This window comes from Candoia aspera, chromosome 2 (assembly GCF_035149785.1).
Source record: "Candoia aspera isolate rCanAsp1 chromosome 2, rCanAsp1.hap2, whole genome shotgun sequence".
NCBI classification, from domain to species: Eukaryota; Metazoa; Chordata; class Lepidosauria; order Squamata; family Boidae; genus Candoia; species Candoia aspera.
In genome coordinates, this window is record NC_086154.1 from 137,665,977 (window position 1) to 137,686,446 (window position 20,470).

Sequence of the window (20,470 nt, forward strand, 5' to 3'; positions counted from 1 at the left end):
GAAAGGCAAGGTAAACATATTTAGTAAAATTGAATCATTAGGGTGGTTGATTCAAAACAACTTTCATTTGAGCATCAGTAGTATTTCTCCTTTGGCTTTCTTTTTTACTTCTGAGCCAGTGCTATAACACAGATCCTCTGAGAAGTATTCTGGGCACTCCCTCCCAGGAAATAAGGGAGAAGGTGGAAAAGGGAAGGCCTACACTCAAACATTTTTGATACAGATGGGGGACTGCTCTAGGGCATATATTTTTCTGTGCAAAAGGTTGCAATTCAGCCTTGAGCATTTCTGACCAAGGTGTTGTGGACAGGAGGAACAGGCTCAGCAGTTGCTACCAATCAGCATAGTACTAAAGGCTGAGTCTGTACAAAGCTGCAGCTTCCTAAATCTGTAGGAGAATAGGCACCAGCAGCAACAGGAGGAGCAGGAGCGGGGCAGAAGATTACATTTGGTAACAGAGGGCCTTCCAGGAATGAGACCCTTGGCAGGGGCTTGATGATGCCAGCCCAGCATCAGTCCTGTAACTGGGAACATCTTCCATACTGTAGGCCATATATGCTTCTGCTTGGCAGGCCAGTGCCAAGTTGGCTCTATGAGCATTGCTGAAGCATCCCCAACTGGCATTGTGAGCAGCGAGCAGAACAGGGCATCAGTCAAGTTTACACATCCATGAAGGCATTAAAGCATGAATTTTGTGGCCCCTGAATAATATTGGCAGCCTCAAATCACTTTCTAGAGTGGGTGGGAAGCAGACAAATGGGGTGCGAGTGGGAGGGCAGATGGGGAGAAAGGCTGGGGCTGAATGCAAGGGGAACGACGTGAATTTGAAGCTCTTGGTAATGGATTCCATGGTTACGGTTGTCTAGGCAACCACGACACATATCCATTTCTCTGCGCAGGGGTTGAAAGTGAATGACAATTTAGAGAGCTGCAAGCCCCAAGAATGTAGGAGGCCTTAAAGAAGATTGATAGGAAAATCAATGCCTTATAAAAAGAGAGAGAGGTGACTGCTCCACTTTGAAGGCAGGTGCGGATTTGTCCAGCAAAGCCAGGAGGTGTAGAAAACAGACAATGAAAGCAGCTGGGGAGTAGTTTCTCCGATCTCTCTTTTGCACCTTTCTCTGAAGCCCAGTGAAAAATTGCCACCCACATCCATGCCCCCCATCCCCAGCACCTCTGTCATGTGCATGGGATAGCAAACCAGCCATAAAATTTTTACTGCCTCGGTTCTTCATTCAGGAAATAACAGGTTCATAAACAGCCCAGACAGTACGGAGCTCCAATTCCAAGCAAGCCGTCTCTCTTGCGCCGTCTCCTGTCCCTCTGCAACAACTTTTCTGGGCGTTTCTGAGGAGCCAGCAGGCCCACGATTCACTCGCTCTTGTTTTTCCCATTTGCAATTCCTGGGGGGAGCCACTGCTGGTAAGGGGTGATTTGAAAGGGCCCACAGTTTAGAGAAGCACATGGGCCAGATACCACCTGGCAGGGGGGAAGCAGTTCCTGCTGATTTTTTTCCTCTCTTTTCCTGGAACCTCTGCAGCTGAGTGACCATTAGGAAATGAAGAGTGGAAAACAAGTGGAAGTGTTTCATTCTTGGCCTCAGTGTTGTTAGGAAGCTGCACGACATGTGTGGATGTACAATCTCAGAATCCCAGATCTGGGGAAAACTTGATTCCAGTGTATCCTGGACTTTGAGTCAGCCCACTGAGCCTCCTTCCCAGATGTCCCAGCTTGAGCGAAATAAATACATTTTGCAGGGTTCTAGAAATTAACTGGCAGCCAAGATCTATTTATACCTTTTCTTTCCAGATGGCTTGAAAAGCAGGGTGCATATTGTCTCAATTACTTGCATCTCAGGTTGCCAAGTTTGGAGTTTCAGATGAATTTACAGCTGGGGCATGGCCAGCACCCAGGCAAAACCAATGCACACAGCCGGGACAGAACCCAAGTGCCCTCCTTCCCTTGCAGGACTGTTGTCAGGAGAAGCTCCTGGAGGGAGGATAGGGTTCAGACATGAGAAAGTTAACTATAAAAATTCCCGTTTCTAAAGGGAGTTGGACTGCAACTCCTATCAGTCCCAGCCTGCAGAGTTAGCTGCCCCGGGATTGTTTAGTAGCAGCCTCATGGGCTCTGGAGGCACCAGGGTGGGGAAGACCAGTCTGAACACACAATGCTACTCTCACAATATTAAACCAGCAGCCTCCTGAAGCTAGCTCAGAGCTTCACCAAATTGGGATATAAATGGAATAAGTAGCCAATTTATTGTTAGGCTCTTCCTCTCTTCCATTGTCCCATCTCTTTAGTTATTCCTCCCCATCCATCATTTTATCTGACTCATTTTCCTATTTATCCCTTCTCCACAAATTCTGTTACTGTGTTCCTGAAGCGCAACAACCTATTTTCAAAGGGAGGCACCTACTTTTATCGTTCCCTTCTTCCCAAGTGGGATCTGATATATGAGGTTTGTTTTAAAAGCCATTTGGCTGGATGTTCTTCTGGCTTGTTGTTTTAATAATGCCTTTTTCCTTTCTTTCTTTAATGGCAGGAGTGGCCACTTTGAGACCTGTAGGCAAAATGGGTCTCCTGCTCCTTTTCTGGAACCACAAAATGTCTGGGAATGCAGCAGCTGAAATTCATGATGCTTCCACTTGAGTTGAGTATGTCACTTCCAGATTGGTTCTGCCTGTGACCCCAGATTTTTCTTGTATTTGGAATTTCAACATCCATGTAGGATAAAATGTAGAAAATAACAAGAGAGAAATAATGCCAAATCATCAAGCATTAGTCTGCTTTGCACGTTACCCTACTCCAAGCTCTAAATCATTTCACTGCATTCCAAAATTCCAACTTGCCCAGATTCTCCTCTTTGCCCTCCCTCCAGTATTCATCTTGGAGGAAGTTAGACTTTTTTTCCGGGATGAGTCAACTTTGGCTCAACCAACTAAATGTTCCGGAATGAATGAATGAATGAATCTTTTTCTTTACATAAAATAGTCTTCTTGCCAACAAAAATACTGACTGTGCCCTGGTCCCTGTCCACTTGACAGGAAGTCACAGCCAATCTGTGAGCACCACCTGAATGTGGTGCTCAAAGATTGGCTGTGGTTGTGCCCCACCAAGGCATGTGCTTGTGATCCCCACTGTCCCCGTGTTACCACTGAAATGTACTTTTTTAATAGGACAGAGGTGGGAAATTATTGAATCTCCCTGGAATAATCATGTTAATTTACAGGGTTATTAAGCTGCTAATGCTGAATTGATACTTCTAATTCCCACTCTTAGAGCCATCTTGAAGAGAGCTGAGGGAGCTTCAATGCTCCTGGTAGAAAACCTTCTGTGATTTAAGTCCCCATGGGAATTAGAAATCACTTATCTTGAGCACTTGGGACTGCGCAGTACACAGCTGATATTTTTATGTATTCCTCCTAGCAACAAGACACATCCTGGGAAGTATTACCAACAGACTTTGTCTTTTCCTGAAGGTCACAGGAGGTTTTTTTTTCAGCTGAATCCAAAGAATTGTCCAGATTGTCAGTTTAAAATGAAAGTTTCTGGTGCTTTTTCAAGTGCTGCCAAACCAAGAAATTAGAAGCTGTGCTGATAACTGAATAGACATGCCCCATTATTAATGTTGGGCAATGTCCCACACTCTATCTGGTTATGCCTTATCCTTGAGATGCTTCTCCTTGCTTTTTCAGGCCCAGATGGAAAAGGCAGAATGCTGGCAACCAGCAAAGATGCCTCTTCCTGTCCTGATCCTTGTGGCCTCAGGATGCAACTGAGGTCCTGCTTCATCTATGTAGACTGGCTCTTCAATTAACCATTGGGGTAGGGGGGGTCCTGAGATATCTGCATCTGTCTGAATCAATGCTAAATTAGTTTAAACAGCTTTATTGTGAGGAATACATGAATCAATACAGTTCTTGTTGGTGAAATTATTAGTACTGGAGAAGCAAGGAGAAAGTACCGAGAAACTGATTCTGCTAGGAAGTAATTGAAAGCAGAGATGGGATTGAATAAATAGAATGTTACTTCTTCTAGCGCCTTATCCAAGACAGGGTCATTTGCATAAAGAAATATAGATTGCACATATATTTGAAACTGACGGATTATTTCAAATGACTTACTGTATTTCAGTAGGAATTCTGTGGTTCATGATAGGGTGATTTTCCTAGTTTCCACCTTAAAGTTGGAGAAAAAGATCCAAGTTCAGAGGGCTTTGGAAATCCCCCCCTTCCCCCTAGTATCAGAAGTATGATGTTGGGAGAGTAAAAAAAGGGAAGAAGTAGAAATAAAACCCTGTCCAGTAAGTGGATGTTTTGGATCCACAGGACAAGGGGAGCCCAGGCTTTCTCTGACAGGCTTTGGACATGCCCAAACCCAGAATGAGTGGATCCTCAAACATCCAATTATTAAGGGTGCTTCTTAAGCCTGGCATTTTTCTGTAAATCCAATATGGCTGTATGTGAGAATGTCAGAAAAACTAGTGGAGAACCAAGCAGGTAATACTAGTGAAACAAGCCCTATGAGTGCTATAAAATAAGGGGTAATTATCCTATCACCTTTAGGCAACAACTTAGTCTGCTGTCTCCTCTGTTGTACCAGCCTCAGTCAACTGAAATATCCATGGTTTTGTCCAGATGCGTGAACCTGAAAAAGTTCTGCCTATGTATGGTAGACCACAAAACCCAAACCAAATTTGAAACGCTTCTCTAGTCTTGAGGGTCACCTTTCACCTCTTACTACAAGTACTAGAAATGGCCATAAAAGTCCAGGACTTAGGAAGCTGTGAGGAAGCAACTTCTAGCCTACCTTGGGAAGTCACATGGAAGCAGCCCTCACTGCAGCTATTTTCTCATCTGGGGATCAGCTTGCCAGGAGGGTTATGGAAGAGCTGCTGCTGCTGGGTCTCCTCCCTAATTTAGGCTTAGACATACAGTAGGTCTGAACCTGAGGCAGAAGAACAGCTAGGCTCCCACTGCAGTCCTCTGGTCCAGGCACACCTGAAGACCTGACTGAGAGGCTGAATTTGATACCTTTGTTTGAATTGGCCATCACTATCCATATCCATCTAATAATGGAAAACAACAACCCACAAAAAGTTGACAAACCCCTTTGCAACTAGGAAAGCCACTTTTCCTGCCCCATGACAAATATTTTGTCCACCCTATGATCCCAAAATCCCAAATGTATTCACTGGCCTAGAAAGGGAAAGGAGCTCTGACACAGACATGAAACAGCTAGTACATGCTGTATCTTCTGTTAGCAATTTATTTCAAAAGCTGACTCTCATTATTTCCCTTTCAGAAATGCTGCTTGGGACATGCAAGGGAGATATCAAAACCAAGTGGATGGAATACAAGCTTTGCATGCAGAAGATCCCAAGTTCAAGGACTGAGTCTCTAGTTTAGAAGTTCTGTCTGAGGTGCTGGAGTGCTGCTGAGAAAGCAGAAACTTCTGGGCTAGATGCGTAAATAGTCCAAGGCAAAGTCTGTGTTTTTCTCTTATTTCCTAGTACATAAGGACTCTTTTTCTTTCCTCCTCCCAACCTCCACCAGATCTAGTGTTCCCAGAAGATGAACCTATGGAGTGATCTGAAAGCCATATGCAAAACATAGAAAGATAAGAGAGATGTGTATTTCTTTATATTCCTTCCCTCGTGTACTATTGATGAATTAAGCTTTCAAAAGCATAAGTCGACCTCAGCAATTGTAGCTGCATCCTAAGGAGCCCCTTTCTGAAGACAACCAAGAGAGTGCTTTGCAGATCAATAATTGATCTTCTTGTCCTGTCTCTTTCCCTTGGATGGGTCATTAGGCAGGAAAGTTAGAAAGCGGGCAAATGCCAGTTTCTATGGAAACGACAGAAATCTGCATTTCTTCCAATTCAGTGGGGAGGCTACAATTTGTATGCAAAAGACACACACCTTTGAAAACCAAGCCAGAAAGGTGAGAGAACAACAGGCCTTCCCCCACTTGAACCTGCAAGGGAAAAAAGAAAAACAAGGTTTTAATCTACAGGTAGGATGTTTCATAGTGGAGAATATTATTTTCTTTTGTTTAGCACTCTCTTATAAGTGCCACAAGGAAGATTTCAAGCAAAAAGAAAGAGGCCAATGGGAAAAGCAAAGGAAAGTAGTGTGTGAAGTTACCTTCTCCAGACTGGTACCCTCCAGATGTGTTAGGGCTATAGCTACCAGAATTCCCAGTGACCAAGGTCTCTAGCCAGTTTGAGAGTTGATGTCCAGACATTTCTGAAAAGAACCAGATTTGGATAGACTATTGTAAACAAATGTGAGAGCCAGGCTAGAAACTGGGAGACCATGTTAAGGTGCCAGGCTAGAAACCGGGAGACCATGAGTTCTAGTCCTGCCTTGGCACAAAGCCGGCTTGGTGACCTTGGGCCAGTCACTCTCTCTCAGCCCGAGGAAGGAGGCAATGGCAAACCACTTCTGAAAATGTTGCCAAGAAAACCGCAGGGACTTGGCCAAGCAGTTGCCAGGAGTCGACACTGACTCTAAGTCACCAAAAGAAGAGATTTAAACAAATGGAAAGGATTCTGTAGTCATGGCTGTTCATTTGACAGTTGTCAAAAGCTTAGTACATCACAGATTACCTCTAGGATCAGTCATGAATTCTGAATCATGTATTTCCCCCCCTAAGTGGGAATTTTCTATTATAGACCTGAGTGAGAAAAAAACTGGATTCAGGACGTGGATCAGCAACTAAGCTTCCTTGAGCAAATCACTGTCTCTCAAATTAACTCATCCCACAGGATAATTTTTTATGGCTTGATGCCGGGTTACTTGCAGACTGCATCTCTCCCTTGGAATTGGCCCAACCACTTTGATCATGCTGGGAGAAGCAGCAAGCCATCTCCCATTTCTGGATGTCCAGGGTGGGATGGGGTTGGGGATGGCAATGGGCTTCCACAGGAGGTTTGATTGGCTCCAATATTATCTGCCTTCTGAAAACAACTGAAAACTGAGCTTTTCCAGAGGGCTTTTGGAGATTGATGCCTGGTACTTTTTGGGGTCTGTATGTATTGTATTGTATTGTTATTATTTATTATGATATTTTTATTTATGAGCTGCTGAGGGTCTATTTATGATTGCAGTGGGATATAAACCTGCTTAATAAATGAGTAATAGTGAGGATAAAATAAGATTGCCTTCATTCAAGCTACTGTGTTCCTAGGAGGAAGATCACAAAAAGGAAGAGATAGTAGATAGGTAGATAAGACCTCAATTCCCTGCTGCATTGGTGGGAGGAAACATAACTCAAAGGAAGGCCATTTGCTTTGCATGTTTGATCCATCATCTCCAGAGAAGGATGGGAAACTTCTACATGGAAACTATGCCCATGTAGAAGTCAGCAACCAATGGTATGATTCCATGTAGGGTAGCTTCCTGTGATCCTACAGGGCTAAAAGTCTTAAATACTGAATGTCTTTTATCCCAAATTCTAACTGACCTCTCCCCCAGCTTAGAACTTTTGTGATTTTTTTTACACCAGTTACAACATGAGAATCAGCCATAGACACTTGAAAGGCCCATTTGGACAGGCCTTCCCATGTGGATGATGGAGGTGCTGCTGGCATTTTGACTCCATGTATAGGGTTGGTTTAGACCTCTGAAGTATTGCCACAAATTGCCTGATATAAATTGCTTTCAGTGGGATGCATACTTGGAGCCACATTACGAAGCAAAGGAGGATCAGTGAAAATGCTTTAGCAGTAGGAAGGAGTCCCTTTTCCCTCACCTCAGTGGAATGAGCTGTATGGCCAATGGGATTAGCAGCCTTTGGGGCAAAAATAGAAAGCTCATCCAAATTCAGCATAGGAGTGCTGCCTATAGTAACACCTGATGCCTGATGCCTTCTCCTAATGTTTGATGCTGAGGTAGACAACCCGATTCCCTCCAGATATTTTGGACTTTATCTGACATCAACCCCATGCTATATGGTAGAGACAAGAGACTGTTGTGGATGTCATCCAAAAGTCTTATGAGTGCCCAACATCTGAAGAGTAACCTGGCTCAATGCTTTGTCTCATGCTGCAGTAATGGATTCCTGCCCTTAGGACAGAAGATCTTCAAGGACCCTTTCAACTCTTATGCTCTATGCTTCTGGACTATAAACTTGAACCTTAGATGTGATCTTGTGCCAAAGCAGAAAATGGCTTTGAATGCTTCTCAGTTGGCATAGACTGGTTGTGCAGCTTTTGGGGGGGAAATGCAAAATTTACCTTTCCCAAGAATGAGAGAGACTGAGTATAGAATGGTGAAGCCCTCAGCATTTGTCTGAGCCAAAGATTACACTAGCCTTGGGAGCTGGACACCAGGAGCCAAAAGGTGTGGGGGAGGCCAGGACACGCACTCTTCTGATTTCATTTCACTTACCTTGAATTAAAAGTACTTCATATGATACTCTCCCGTCACGTGTCTTTCATCCTTTTTCCTATCCCATTAAAATTAACATTGGGAAAGAATTGCTTCTGGGGCCATGTGCAGCCCCACGTTGTGCATCTTCAGTATAATTTTTGAGATCAATAAGCACAACGAATCATTTTTCTACAAATCCAATAGCTAAAGCCAAAGAACATGGCCTTGGTCTGAGGGATCGTTGACTGACTTCTAAAGCTGTTCTTTAAATCATTCATCACATTTTAACAAGATTGCAATTAACGTTAGTTATTAGTTTATAGTGTTATATTTAAATTAAGTAGCTGTATAACAATTGTATAAAAGACAATATATACTTTAAAGAAGAAACCAACCCTATTAAAATATATGGAGCAAAAAATACACTAAAATACACTAAAATACCTAAGGGGTTGGGTGGTTAGACAAATGAGAGTTAAACACTTTTTAAAAAAAACTTAGAGAAAAACTTAAAAAACAAAACTAATACCTGCTAAACAACTTAAAAAGAACTAAAACACAGACGTACAGGGAGCACACCTAAATTATATCTAATGCTATTTTAAAAAGAAAGAAAAAAAAAATCAGGCAATTGAAATCATATTAAATGTCTTCAATAATTTTCTTCAAAATGAATTGTTCATTTGAACAATGAATTACATCTGATCAGAGTCCACTGGAGTGGATGGCTAATAACCTTAATGAAAATAAATAAATAATTTAATAAATAAAATGGATTCATATTGTCCAGTCGTGCACTGTGTTACAGGTGTGACAATGCTGTATTGTTACCACAGATTATCTGAATCTGAATCTGAATCTGAATCTGAATCCGAATCCAAATCTGTCTCATCTACATCTACATCTATCGACCATCTATCATCTATCCTCTCTTGTACGCTGTCCCAATCCTAAAGTGACTCTTGGAACCTTACACAATGGGATTAAAACTTCAAGTAAAAAATAACAAGAAAAAAATAACACAAGGGCAAGATCATCATAGACTTCATGGTGTGCACTGAGGAAGGATAGCTAAAGTATCGGTGGGGGAGAAAATTGGTGCCCTCCCATGGGCCACCACCTGTTTTTTTAGCACATAGCATCTTTCCAAGGATGCTCACAGTGTGTTCCAAATGTGCCAGAATACTGCCGTTGGTGGATGCTTCTCAGACCACTGCAGTGCTTTTAAAATATTCAGGAAAATAAGGTAGAGAAAGGTCCAGCCACCTACTTTTTCTACCAGTGAGAAAGAATCCAATTAAGATGATGTGTGTGTGTGGTTTGCCTTTCAGTAATAAAGCAAACTTTTGCAGGCATTGGTTCTAAGATAGCTCCAAGCCGAATAAACTAAGCAACAGCTCCATGGATAATTGTGGTGAACTAGTCATCATTCAACCATTAAGAGAGGCCAATTTTGGCTATTCACAATAAACCAGTAAATTCCACGGATAAGGTTGCTGGCAAGTGAAAATCCAGTCTTTACTAAAAACTACCAGCAGATGGCAGCACCAGTGGAAGAAGCTACACAATACAAGCACAGTTTTCTAGCTGCTGTCCCCGATTTCAGCAACTCAAATCTGGAGGGCTGGTTAGCCAGTCAATCTTTGCATACTACTGACTCTGTCTCTACTATCCACTTATAATTTCCCATTATAGATAGGAATTCCTTTCGCTGTAGCAGCTGGGTGTTGGGTGTTTCAATTCACTGACTGCTACTGATCATGGGTGGCTTATACTACATAGTGTGCCAAATTGCATCCTCTCTTAGTAGTGAACTGGTCCTTTGTCACAAGCAGTGTCAGCCCAAGAGATTGAGGAGAAGAGAGGCCAGATGCAACAGAGAAGCTATGTACAATATACTAGATTTAATATTAATCAAATAATATTATCAGCAACATAGCTGCCCAGGCCACAGCTGTTGATTTCTTTCTGGGCAACTAAATCTGTGTTGGGTTTTACCAGTTCAGCTGCAGACCAAGACACATCTGATTGGACATATAAAAATATTCTCTGCCACAGTTAATTATAGTTGGAGGTTGTCATAAAATGTTGCAGTGTTCCTGTTCAAAGCTTCAGTCTCTGATTCTCTATGTCCTCTTCCAAGATATTCTAAAGACTCTTCCTCACAGTTATGTTGAAATGCATTCCTCCAATCCTTGTGTCAGCAGGAAAATGTGACATTTCAATTTTACTGTCCCCATGACCAAGCTTTACTGCATTTTAGCCACAAGGTTGGTGAGTGATGCTGCCCTTACAGATTTAATGGAAGATCATTTCTGTGGAGGGATTGGTAGATCTACTAGCATCCTTTCCTCCTCCACCCCAGATCTGATGCTGGTGGGGAAACAACCACCACCAATCACTTTCTAGAATATGTGGTGGGACAGGATTGGTAGATTCCTGGCATATGCCAGTGTCTGTCAGTCTCTGGGAAGGCTGTAATTCCACTATTAATATATATATACATACAGACATATAGTATCTGCTGATAGAATGGGACAAGGCTATTTGTTGATAGATAGGACAAGGCTGTGGATAGTGCAGGAAAGATCTTGCAGGCACATCAAAATTGCTCTCTCCTACATGTCCCACCTGCTTGTCAGAAGGGTGTTGTAGTTGTTTTTGATAAAAGAATATTGATCTTCTGGAAGACTGGCATTGCTGTGTCCAAATACAAAAAACCAAGGTCATTGCATCATTGCATCATAGGAGAGGCATGGGATGAAACAAGGAGGGAACTCTTTTAGTGTGCAGGTGAGCTCTGTTTTGTCTGAAAAGTCTGTTTTATTCAGTCTATTATTTTAGTAGATTATTTCATTTTTTGATATGGGGATATTGATCATCTGGGAGACCGGCATTCCCATGTTAAAAACAAAAACAAAAACAGGTTGTTAAGGCAGAGGTGGGTTTACAGTGGAGAGGAAGTCTCTCTATCTCTATCTCTATCTCTATCTCTACCCTCTATCATCTTTCCCTCTCTCATCTCCCCCCCCCTCTGTTTCTCTCTCATCTCTGTCTCTGTCTCTGTCTATCTTTATCTCTATCATCATCTTTCTATCTATATTTTGGCTGATAAGTTGACTCCTACTCATTGGTTGGTCAGGCACAAGAATGGGATGGATGATGTGGAAAGAGAGAGCTTTGCTGGTGCACCTGCAAGCTCTTTCCTGCTCCATCCCATACCCTCCGATTCAACCTTTTTCTTTTTGACCCCCAAACTTAGCTCTCATCCTATCCCAAGGGAATGGCTGTGCTGGCAGTGAGTGGCTGTGTGTGGCAGCACCTGAAGCAGACCATGGGGTATACAAAATGACACCAGAGTAGTCCAAATGTGCCCCCCTCCCCCAGTAAATAGTAAAACCAGTAGGAAGTACAATTCCACATAACCCATTCTTGTTAGGACCAGCAAAAAAACATGTAATACACTAATTAGGGACATAACCATCAATACATCTCCCCCCCTGTTTAAATCAATCAACAGTCCTCCCCCACCCCACATTGTACAGACACGTTTAGCAGTGTTATAAAAGGTCGCTGTATGTATATTCAAAAGCAGGTCTACTAGACTTCCATGCAAATGAATTTAGAAGATGAATATGTTAAAGACTGTATGATTAAATGGGCTAAGAACTTGGGATATAACATAATGCTTGAGCAATGGGAGAATATGTGGAATAAAGAGTTGAGATTCATTCTGAACCACAATTGGAAAGAGAACTTTTACAAAACGATGTATCGTTAGTATTTAACACCTGATAAGTTGTCAAAAATGTTTATCAAATGTGTGATGGAAATGCTCCCAGGGCGAAGGAAATTTTATCATCTTTAGTGGACTTGTGAGAGGGCAAAAGCATTTTGGGAGTGAGTATATATTATAATTCAAAAGATTCTTAAGGTTGATATACAATTGAAACCAGAAATGTTTCTTTTGGGCTTGATGGTCCAACAACTTGAAAGAAAATATGGGACTTTGTTTTTGTATATGATGACAGCAGCAAGACTCTTGTATGCACTGAGATGGAAGGATGCACAAATTCCCACACTGGAAGAATGGATGGTGAAATCAATGGAGCTGGTGCAGATGGCAAGACTGAAAGCTCTTATAAGAGATCATACTGTGACTGGATTTGCTTCTACTTGGAAACCGCTTCTGGACTATTTGCCTGTAACTGAAAAAAAATTGGACTATTTGCCTGTAACTGAATTTTGATTTTGGGCTTTGACGATTAATTGCTTTGTTTTTATAGAAATAATGTTAGCTAAGGTTTAATTAAGAGTAAGAGATTAAGATAGTTTAATAAGTACTTATATCTGTGTTGGAGAAGATTGGAAGTGACCTTCTTAATTTTCTTGCTATTCTTGCACTTTTTAATGTTTTTTTTCCCTTTAATTCTGTATTTTAACTTTTCTGTATTTTGAATTTTAACTTTTCTTGGAACTTTAATAAAGTTCTCATTAAAAAAAAAAGCAGATCTACTAGTCTTCCAGAAGCTTGGTAGACCCATGCAGAAAATGATATTGTATAAAGCCTAACCAGCATTTTCTCAAGAGCCAGCTATGCATTACATAAGCAGATGTCTCCATGCAAGTCGGGTCCTCCAAGTGGGGGAGTTCAGCCCAAGCCAAAATGGCCCTCGAGGGCAGGGTCCAGTGGCCGGATAGAGAGGGGGAATAACTAGAGGAGTTTTTGGTAGCTAATAGGAGCTGGGCGGAACTGGCACTTGACTGTGTCATTGCTAGCTTGATCACTGAGGCATTAGAAATTGCTCATAAGACAAGCTTTGTGTCTGGAGAAAAGGGGAAAAATCACAATAACAGTGAAACAACTGAAGATGACTTCAGGCTACATTTGTAGTGGGCTGGGGGTGAGATGGGGATGACATTATGAGGGTATGTCTCTTAAAACCAATTAGCAAGTTGTATTTGTTCTATACTAATCAGAGTATGTGGATGAGCCCTGAGACAAGAATCAGTAGCCTAGCACCCTCCAGATGACTGGGAGTACAGCTTCCAGAATCCCTGATCATTGCTGATGGGAATTGCAATCAGAAAAAATATAGAGGATGCCAGATTATCTGATATATGCTTATTGATCTATTTGCATTTTATTTTAGATTTATAGCATTTGCATGTACATGTAATATACATTACATTATATCTATTTGTTAGATTATATATACATAGCATTCTCTCCATTTTTTTCCAAAGCGACAACCCCATGGGATAGGTTGTGTTGAGACAGTGACTAGCTGCACAACCAGCTGCACAAGGAAGTCCACTAGTCTCCCAACGGATGGCCTTCAGAGGCAGTCACACTGCCATCAAGGCTAATAGCCACTGATCCCTGTGACTTCCGTGAGTTGATTCAACCCTCTTTTGAAGCCAGTCAAGCTGGTAGCCAGCACCACATCTCATGGTAGTGAATTCCAAAGTTTAAGTATATGCTGTGTAAAAAATATTTCCCTTTGTCTCTCCTTATTCTTTCAGGATTAAATTTCATTGGGTGACCTCTGGTTCTGGGAACAGGAAAATAGCTTCTCCTTGTCCACTTTATCCACACCATGCATAATTTTGTACACCTCAATCACGTTTCCACATTTTTGACCCCTTTCTAGATTAAAAAGCCTTTCCTCAGAGGGAAGCTGCCCCAGCCCCTTGATCGCCTTCGTTGCCCCCCTCTGAACCTTCTCTAGCTCCACTCTATCCCTTTGGAGATGCAGAGACCAGAAGTGAACACCATATTCCAGATGCAGTTGCACCACTGATTTGTATAAGGCCATTATAATATTGGCATCTCTATTTTCAATACGAGTTCTTACTATCCTTAACAAGTTGTTGGCCTTTTTTTTTTCGTACAGCAGATGCACAATGTGCCAACACCTTCACTGAACTGTTTACCATTATGCCAGGATCTCTTTCCTTATCATTCACTGCTAGATCTGATCCCATTAGTTTGTATGAGTAGTTAGGATTTTTGGCACCAATGTGCATCACTTCACACTTGCTTATGTTGAGTGACATTTCTTACACTGATGCCCACTCCCTTAATAATGTGCAGAAGTCCCTTTGATGCTCTTTGTAGGTCCTTATTGTTTTTAATCACTCTGAACAATTTAATGTTATCAGCAAATCTGGCTATTCTACTAATCACACCTGATTCCAGATCATTTATACATATGTTGAAACGCACCAGTCTTCTCAGTTTTGAGAAATTCCCTTTTTTGAAGTCAAATATGACTGTGTGGGGCTTGCTGTGTAGTTTATCACTTCTTTGAATGTTGACTTCTATAGCACTAAAATTAGTTTCCTCATTCCTCATGTTTCCTCTAGAAGAGAAAACAGCATGGGTTGGAAAGTAGGATGGGAAGATGGATGCAAGTTGCATTAATAATAAGAATTCATGACTAGATAATTAAGGAAGGTGTCAATTTAATCAAAGGGCTCTGCTGAGTTGGGTAGGGAGATATCACTACAGAGTTAAGTGGTCTCAATGCTCTCTTCAGAAGAAACATTTTTGGGGTCATCCATGCCTATTAGAAAAGCATGACAAGAAAAGGCTAGAAAAAAATAAAATGGGAGACACAATGAAACCATCAGGAGGAGAAAGTGCCAGGAGGGGATGAAACTTGTTTGGAAGTAGGCTTCTCCTTCACACACACACACACACACACACACAATCAGATCAAATCACATCAAATTAAATCAAATCAACCCATAGTTGGTTTTTTTTTTTTACCATACCCAGGGAACACCTGCCTTGACAAGCCATGCATTTAGTTGCCTTGCCATGTCTAAACCTGGGATGATCCTGACCCTCTTCATTTTCAGGCTAGAGGAACCCATTATTCTTGGATTGTCATTAATGAGGCAAATTCAGCAGCATGCTCTCCTTTTGAGCTGCACCTGCTTCTCCAGTTTATCTGGTCCTGAGAAAGAAGTATCTGTGAATTACAGAGCGCTGATGGTGCCACAGACATTGGTCTCATAATGTCTCGGTTGGAAAGCTTCAATAGTGGCATCTTTGTGTTAGTCCCTCTCTCCCTTGCATGTGTGATAAAATAAAGATCTCCCATCTTTATTACCGTAGTGCTTTGTAAAAAATGTTATTTAATATTAAATATTAAATTCAAATGAATATTAGCTCATCTTAAATATTAAAATTGTATTAATATTTTAACACGTTAATTAAATAAGCATTAAAATATTATCATTTAAATATTATACATTATTTGGGGAGCAGATAATCAGAAAATCGTGGAGAACTTCCAAATGGGGTGCTGATCTAATTTGGGATCATGATGACCTCTCAGCAACCAGATGACACAATAACTTAGCTGCAGGCATGCAGAAGACAGAAATTCCATTCTTCCCGATGTTTTCTCTCAGTTGGGAAACAAGTGTTAATGTGCAGTGAACTCTATTGCCTGAATAGTTTGTTTCTATTTCTTTGTGCTTGAAGTGATGATCTGTGGTTCCAGAGGTGTTCCCTGGGTATGGTAAAAAAAAAAAAAAATCAAGATGGTGGCCATGATGGTGCAATCAAAGTTTCACCTTTTTTATGTGCAGACAAAACTGGGAGGGTTCAGAAAGTATCATCCAGCCCGCTCAAATAACCTATATGATCACAGGTAGCCACATGTTTTTGTTATTTGTTAAGGATGCATATGAAATGAATGATGATGGGCTGAAGAGGATTGCTTAAAGGGGCCATGCTGGTATTTGGTATTTGCTTAGGTAGATTCAGTTAAAAATAGTTGGCAAGTGCAATATAGGAAGTGGGACAGAGAGAAGTTTATGTTTTCGCAGCTGGCTGGCAAAAATGATCTGTAGCAATCCCAAGACAAGCTCCTGATGGAACAAAGCCTGCTATTAAATCAGCAATGTCTGCCTGAATGACCACCAGGTCTCTTGTTATCCTGAATTTGTGAAAGCCAAAGGTGACCTCATCTTTCCTTGTTTCTTCCTCTTTCTTCTCTGGGTAAGGAAGAATGATCATAACAGTCTTTGTAAATTAGTCATGGTGATCTCTGCAACAAAGTACAACAGGCTGACCCAGGTGGTGGAATGTAGCAGGATGGAGAAGGAATTGGATGCTGAATGGTACAGTGAAATTTAAGGGAAATACTGACCTGGTTTGGGACAATTTGGCACAGTCTTTCAGGCAGTGGTAAAATGGAGTGGAGGAATCTGTTGTACACCTGTAAATGTATCGTAGTGCTCGCCTGAAATCTATTAAGATCATAAGGAGCCCCAGCTGCATCAAAGCAAAGATCTATCTACTCTAGTGTTTTGTTTCCCATGATGGTCAACCAGTTGTCTTTGACAAACCAACAAGCAAGTTCTCCACACTCTTTTACATGTACCAAGAGTCTGCGTATATTACAAAGAATGGAAAAAAACGTAAGTTATATTTCCAAAAATGGGGATCCAACAATCATCTATTTCTTTTCCTTCCCAATAAGCTTTGGGAGACCTCTAGTGTAACCCAATGCTAACTCTGTATCAGGTAAGTTCCAATGTGACCTTCTACATGAAGCCATTAGTGGACAGCTAGGATCACTGAATGCAGCACAGCTTAACACAGTGAAAGATGCACACAGAAAAAGAATATTATTTAAAATAGCATTAATGAGCATGTTAGAGAAATATAGGTTATTGGTCTTACACACTTAGCCCACCCAAGCATAAAGAATTACACACTTAGACAAAGTAGGTTTAAAAGTAAGTAAAAAGAGTCTTACTGATTTATTTGGTCCAGTTATATCCATTCAGAAGAAAAATGATGATTCTCATTCTTCTTTCTTTTCCCTAAACTGAATTGACCCTCAGCCCTCATTGCTGCTGAAGGCTGCTTGGAGAAAGGGGGAACCTCCTGACTCTAGGGCCAAGCATGGCCCCAGAGATGGAAGGAGCTGCTAAAGCATGCTTCTTCCTTGATGGTAGAACTGAGGAATGTGGGAGGGACAACAAACAGCTTCCTCCAGAAGCACATAGAGAATTTGCATCCTAGAGCAAACTCACCCACATGCTAATGAGGCAGGTTGATTTGCTGGGACCTCCAACACTACAGACAGAAGTAACCTTCATCTGCCTTCTGTGAGAGATTTTAAAAACTATTTTGCCTCATGAAGGATCTTGGAACCTCAAAAGTACACAACTATTTTATAAACCTTCCATTGTGTTATTAAAGATAATGCCTTGACAAAGACTGTGAAATTCAAAAAATCATTCTGCCTCTGATTCTGAAGGTGATAGCCATAAAACTATGAATTAGCCATGAATTTCTCCAATCTTCTTTCAAAACTTTTCAGGTTGGTATCATTGGCCATCATGTCTTCTTGGGGCAGTGAATTCCCTAATTCGACTCTGCACTGTGAAGAAGCACTTTCATTCTGTCTGATCACAAATGAACTGGGTCAGATATGTCTTCTCATGGAGACTTGAATACATATCCCCATTTATGGTCAAGAATATCAGATGCAGAATTGCATCAAGATCATTATGCCTTCTTGATTGTTTGGGTTCCTTCAGAAAAGCTGCAGGGGTTGTGGGGTCCTGAGAAAAGATGCCATTTGAAACTCCCACATATACTTCTGGGTACTTTAACCAGTGACCCATGTCTTGTCTTGTCTTGTCTTGTATTTTTATTTATTTTTATTTATTACTAAATTTATTCACTGCCCATCTTACTATAAAAGTGACTCTGGGCAGCTTACAAATAAAAATTATAAAACCATTATAAAAATAGAAAAAGTACAAAAAATAGAAGATAAAAGAAGAGAACTAAAAGGCGGAGAGAGTGTCTTAAGCCACCAACCACCCCCAGGGCTGCCTATCACTCATGGATCCCCAAGCTAGTTGGGAAAACCAGGTCTTGACGCTCTTCCTGAAGGCCAGAAGAGTGGGGGCCAACCTCACCTCAAGGGTCAAGATGTTGCACAGGGTGGGGGCAATGGCTTTACCTTCCTATTTTCCTTCTCTTTCCTTCCTTTCATTTTCCCCACCTCCCATCGTATTTGCCAACAGACCTTGGCATCCTTTCTTTCCCTCTTCAACTTTTGAAAGATCTGGGATGCACAAAAGAACAAACCAACAAAGGCTGTGCCTGGTGTCATGGTTTCTCCGGAGGGTGTTGAGGAGAGAGAAAATGTGGAGAAGGTATAGGACAGGACTTCCTTTTTTTTTTTTTTTTTAAAGAAGTCAGTCATTTGTGTTTGGTCATTGGCCTGATGGAACACATGGGCACCAGAGTCTTCTGGATGGTGCCCAATCTTTTTCTCATAAGTTCCGCTCCTCTTCAATACCCAAAAATCTTAGAAGGAATTGACCCTCAGTTTTGCAGTGGTCCCTTTATCAACCCAGTCATAAAAGGACATTCATTTCTTGACAAACAATGCCCATTCCCTGGAGTAATTACCCAAATCTTTTGCCTTGCTGAGTTATTTTCCCTCAGTTCCTAAAATTGCCTTCTAAGAATAAGAAACAATGAAAAATCTATACAGTTTTTTCCTGGTGGCTTCTATTACCGCAGCCCTTCCGGGCTGTTCATCAATTCTGGCAATCCTGATTTAGAACTTATTTTTCCTCACTCTGTTTGTGGAGGAAAGAAAACATCTCTGAAATGACTTTCTGAATAGATCCTGAGTTTAAGAAACACACAGCTGCCTGTTTTGTTTTTGTGAAGGATTATCAGAGGACCAGTTGTGAAGAGAATTTCCTCACTTGCTAGTGTTCCCTCCCGCTTTAGAGGGTACATTTTATCAATGGCCCCCTGACTCTTATGGTGGCAGTAAACTATTTTTTAAAAAATACCTTCCTTAGCCTCTTAAATTTTTCATGTTTTATATATACTGCCTGATGCATTCAGGGAGGGTTACATTCATAGTCCCATTCCATCCCATGTATGCCTCAGTCTGCGTGTTTTAAAAAAGGGCATACATTTGAATATATTATTATGCATGCATCCCCCTAATGTCCAGTGATAAGTTTCTAACATGTGCCTGTGCGCCCGTTCCCTTTGTTTTTGTATTTTATTTTGTGCTTTAGTTATTGCTGGCTGCCTCAGTTTTGAACTGAATAGAAAGGCAGGATATAACTGGAATAACTGAAGATTAATTTCTTGCCAATTCTTGTCAGGAAATGAAAAGAAATAGGTGCATCGATTCTTTGTCAGGCCCAGCCCATTAACATTAAAAATAACTCTGCCACACCCCTGTAATATCATTATTTCACCTATATTCTTGGCCCCTGAAAAAAATCATTCAAAGAAAGGAGTCTCCTGGGGAAATTTTCCCTTTCCTGCCCCATAATAATAGTTCTTAGAGCAGCCTTTTTCAACTTTTTGACCCTGGAGGAGCCCTTGAAAGGTTTTTCAGGCCTCGGGGAACCCCTGCCCATTTAGGCTCAAAGATAGGCCAGGAGTTACAAAATCATTATGTTTGTTTCCTGTGTAGGCCTGTATATACTGTATGCATTAACAATGTTCTTAAGCTGAAAATAAAGAATGAAACTTACCTCTTTAATGAGAAGTTGTCCAAATCTGAAATAATTTTTAAATAAATCGTGATCTCCCAGAGAACCCCTACTGAGCTCTCGCAGAACCCTGGTTGAGAAACCCTGTCTTAGAAGGACCATACAAATACTCCTCCCCTCCATCCACATCCATAAATTTAAAGCAATTTAAAAAATATATATAATTCACAAACAGTATAGGGAGGGATCTTTTTTAAAAAAGAAAACTTTGCATACAAATATTTAAAATATGACTTGGCAGCACGAATAAAAATTGATAAATTTAAAGGGCAAAGGAGACTTTTAAAAAAGTTATGTTTACTGCCATCAGAAGAGTTAGAGGCCGTCAATGAGAAGCCCTACCGTGTGCATATGCCAAACCTACTGTAGCCTGAAAGGACACTTTAAGCTTGAGCTTTGCTGATGATCTCAGACTATGAATTATGTCGGAAGAGTCTCTTTCAACACCTAGGAAACCAAGCTAGCAGGCTTTATAGTTAGAACCTAACACTTTCAAGCAGGGAAGCTGAGAAAGAACCA